Genomic DNA, 5,220 nt, shown 5'->3' with positions numbered 1-5,220 from the left:
TACAAATGTACATTATTTAGACAAAATTACAATACATTCAAAAGAATCGTTGCACAATTGCTTAGTTTAACCAAGCTTGCACTTTTGTTTGCAATGTTACAGCTATTTCAGTACATACTACATACATAGCCAGTGGCGGATTTACCGTAAAGACAACATAGGCAGGTGCCTAGGGCGGCAAAATTTAGGGGCGGCAAAATTTGAGTTGAAAAAATTATTATTTTTTTTTTTAAATTAGCTGCACTGAAAGTAGAATTTGTGTTTGTATATTTTAAGACATAAATTTTATTTAATGTGGAACAATTTTCCGTCATCCCTTGTCAAATCGTTCACATTACATCACACTCCTACCCTGTCGGAAACACCAACAACGAAAATGAGAACATAAATTTTAGATTCAATTACGCAATCAGAAAGTAAGACAACACTGTTAAGTATTTTTGATATTATTTAAATGATAATATTTAAAAATACTAATTTAGTATTTTTGAGATTATAACTTATCAATTGAAAAAAACTTTGTTTGATGATGGCTTTCTTTAAAAGTTGAAAACCTTTACTCAAGGCAAACACCACTTTTTCATCTTAAGTTGTAATAAAGGTATAGTAAATAACATAAACTTGAATATTTCTACTTACTACTAATCGTTCCAAAACCGGTACTTTTATCTCAAAATATTTTTCTTATCGGAAAAAGGGCGGCAAATTTTGAATTGCCTAGGGTGACAAATATTCAAATCCGCCACGGTACATAGCACATGTGCACATGTATGTACATACATACGTATATATTATACTTTCTATTTAGAGTTGACCTGCTTTACACCCGGTCCCTTTACAAATGATAACAATGAATGTAACAACAACATTTATCGGCCGTTGACAAATTGTTGCAAATTTTTTATTGTAAACCATTAAAAACAGAAAATTGCATTTGATTTATTTTATTTTATACACATTTATTTCTGTCAAGATCTGACATAAACATACACAGATTTTACGTAATCACTTTGGTAAACAAATAAATTTTCCTATGTATTTGCAAATACATTTTACAAATGGCGTTCATTTAGGAGGGTTATTTGTATTTTTTCGCATAAGTGGTGCTTTTAAAAATCACTAGTTTCCGTATTAGATGACAAAAACCAAAAAAAAATCAAAACACGCAAAAAAAAAAATTAATAAACTTATGAATCTAGGGGTAGGGAACAAATATATAGCGATTATCAGAATTTTAAAACACTCGCATATTTACAAGATTTGGCTATTTATTTTCAATTTTTTTTTTTTTTTTTTTTTTTTAAAAATATATGTAGTTTATTATTAAAAAAAAAAAAAACGAAAATATCCAAGGTTCAATGTTTGTGCAATATTAAAAAAAAATATCAACGTGCGATAGATAGATTTTAGAAATTTTTATATTTTCCAAAATTTTGAGAATTTTATTTATTCTGATATCCATCCTAAAATTTAAAAATTCTTATGTTCATGGTACTTGTGTATAAAACCTAGAAAATTCTTAGAATTCTAAAATATATTAACATTTTTGAAAAATTCCAAAAATTTCCCACTTTTCTGAACATTTATTTTGTGCTTTGTCTACTTCAGTACATACTCCTTTAGTATGTTTTTATGTTTAGTATGTATTTGTGAAACAAAAAATCCAATTTTACAATTTTTATTGGTACAGTCGAAATTCATTCTAAAATTGTTATATGTATATGTACATGCAGAAATTGATATACATATATACATATTCGAGAAGAATATATTCCACGATAATATTTAATTACTTTTAAATAATATGACTTCTATGTTAAAGCGTGCGAGTAATCGTGTTAGCTGGCTGTGTATGATGCTACGGGCCGTATAGTTACGTTACATAGATAACTACGGGTATATGAGTACGAGTTGTTATTTTGACTTTTTTCAGTTTTATCTTTTTTAAGTTCTCATTTAAATACAATTTCGCAATGAAATCTTGTTCTTTATACGAAATTGAATATCATGCACTGTCTAAGGTAAGTGTGGCACCATTTTCGACCAAAAACACATTTTTGCCGAAAAATTAAACAACTCGTGAGATTTGCTCAAAAAACACAATTTTTTTTTAAAGAATCGCCGAACCCTCTCGCATCCTGTAAACCTTTGTATACGCCACTGCATTTTTCACTTACAAAATATCTACATATACATATGTACATATACAAATACATAAATATGTACAAGATAGCACTATAAATAGTTGTATGTGCGAATAAATAACAAAATTCAACAATATTCGGAAGTAATTTGCCCAGCTTCCAATAAATTCTCATTTTACAACTTTTTCATGCAAATTCGATTAATGAAATGGAAATTGCTTATGCGCGCGTATGTGTGTGTGTGTGTGGGTATGCGGCGTTACACTTAATTGCAGGGGCGCAACTTAAATTGCAGTTTGCTAAAGCAGATTTTTTTTTTTCATTTCGCAAACAATTTACGATTGCAGCAAGCAAACAAAGTATGCTTCATTTCGATATGTATGAAAACTTTTAGACATTTAAAGATTTTCCATTTAGTAAGAACTTTTGAAAATCGTACTTTGCAGCTGCAATTGCTTGCCGCATCAAAATGGAAAAATAAATAAAAAATGTAAATCAAAAAAAAAATCCAATTATACGCACGCGCGCAAAACACATGCGCGTGCATACATACCTATTTTGCAGAAGCGCGAAAAACCGAAACAAATTTGCAGCAGTGCTCATGTGAGTACGTACATATGTACACACATACATACATACATACGTGCATATGCAGCGGAGGCGCAAAGGCTTTTAATTCGTCAGCCACGGGAATTCCTTATTTGCATATTTCACTACTTTGCTGCATTTCAAATTAAATTAAGTGCGAATGCGTAAATTTTACGCCGATGAATTGTTTTCGTAATTATTTTGCTCAAAAACTACAATGCTTGAGTTTCAAGTGCATAAAGCACTCACACTCACACTCTTGTTAAGTGTTTACGGTAATGACGATGGAGGCAAGAAATCCTTGCGGAGCGCCATAATGGTGCTGCCAGCGTCACCAACTCCGCAATTGCCAGCAACCAGCTTTGCGTACACTTTGCTTACCGATGTTGGCTGGCAGTCGTTTTACTTTGTGAATAAATTAAAATTGTATTTTAATTACACACACACACACACATATTACTCATTACTTCATAAACGGTAATGAATGTATGCTCATAAGCATTACCCAGCTATTACATCAAGAAACAAATGTATGTAAATATATGTATGTATATACACACAGATGTATGTGAAGTGCAGGCAAACCGCAAATATCTTAAGAAAGCACTAAAATAAGCTCACGGGTAAGTGTAATTTGCATACATATTTACTTACATACTAATCGTATGTATGCAAATTTATGAGTTCTTTCCCTAAATTGTTTTCATTTCTTTCAATAAATGATATGTAGTTGCCATCTCTGAACGTTTTCTGTCATGGACCGTAAAGCCTAAAACTTAAAAAAAAACAAAATCTGTTTAATGTTTAGTTACTGAGTTTTATTTTGTGTTCGGAAAATAATCGTTATTTTTTTCTTCGAAAATACAACATTATGGTTTTTTTGTTTTGTTTAGTTTTGCTTAGAAGCCAAAGTTGTTTCTGATGTTTTTCTTAAGAAACGTTAGCGAAGCTAAGAAAGTTAAAAGTAAATATGTGATATTCTTAAGGTTAAGGACTAATACTACGACGGAGATGACGAAGGCGAACACAAACACAAACACGAAGATGAATTCAAAGGCGAGCACGAAAGCAAAAATGCTTACGAAGGCGATCAAGAATAAGAAAAGGAATACGACGGCGAGGACGAATAAGAAGACGACGACGAAAATGAATATGAACACGAAGATGAATACGATGAAGAAGGCGAATACGAATATGGCCACAAAGGCAATGGAACGGAGACGACACTAAGTTTACGGCGAATACGAAAGAGAAGACATCCTACCTTCTCCATCTTCATCTTCATCTTCATCTTCGGCTTCAACTTCACCTTCATCGTCATTTTTACCTTCATCTTCATTTTCATCTTCAACTTCACCTTTTCTGTCATTTTCATATTCACGCTTATCTTCAACTTAATCTCCATCTTTATCATAATCTTAATCTTCAACTGTATCTCCATCTTCATCATAATCCTCATCTTCATCGTAATCTTCATTTTCAATTGTGGCTTCATCATTGTCTTCATCGTAAACGTCATCTTTATCTTCAACTTCATCTTGAGCGCCATCTTCACCTCCAACTTCCTTTCCAACTAAAAAATAATGTGGAATAAAACCGCATATAATAAACTGGATGTACATAGCGGTGGTAAGACCCATCTATTTTTAAGGGGTCGCGCGCTAAATAATACGTTATCCAGATTCAGAGAGGATGGCTTAGATGCTCGTCACGTCAGCGCTACCCATCACACCCACCAAATCTCTGTAAATAATCTTAAATCTTCCACCGGTGGATCTCTATGCCAAAATTAGGGCCGGCCGGATTAAATGCGATCCAGCTGTCGGGATACGACAGATTCAGACACTCAAAAGTCCTTGGATCTCTCCCAAAGGGAGAATGAATGGGAATAAGTTATAGACTTCGATGTCGCTGAAATCGGGTCACAGGCCAAACCAGTAGATCATGGTATCCATCACTCCGGCTGTACCTCACTCCAAAGCTTTAGGAGAGAATTTGAGAGAAGCTGAGAATTATCGACAGGTTGAAAGACATCAGCAGGAGGGCATGGCTGAAGAGCAATTCAAATCGAATGCCTGGGCATAATCTTTCTTGAACAACCACCGGGAATGAGCAAAAGCTGCCCTTCAAAGGCACAAACGCTCAGAGCTAGAGACCGGAAACTTCAAACCTACAGGACAAATTTACAGGGTAAGTAAAATTAAATTAAAGTTTTATTAAAATTAAATCAAAAAAGAAAATATTCACAAAACAAATAAAATAGAATAATAATAAAAACAAAATCTAAAAATTTTAAGAAAATTAAATCAAAAAGGGCAACAAATAAATGAAATTAAATGAAATTAAAAATATGTTTTTATTTTTAAGACAATAAATCAAAAAATTAAAGGAAAATGAAAGTAACAAAAGAAAAACAAATTAAATTTAAAAATAAATACCCAAGTCAAAAAAAATCTTTTTGTTTTTTAAGCAATAAAATCTAAAAATT

This window comes from Rhagoletis zephyria, unplaced genomic scaffold, assembly GCF_001687245.7.
Source record: "Rhagoletis zephyria isolate East Lansing unplaced genomic scaffold, Rhagoletis_zephyria_1.1 Rzeph_scaffold_05050, whole genome shotgun sequence".
NCBI lineage: Eukaryota > Metazoa > Arthropoda > Insecta > Diptera > Tephritidae > Rhagoletis > Rhagoletis zephyria.
Note: the sequence above shows the minus strand (reverse complement) of the source record.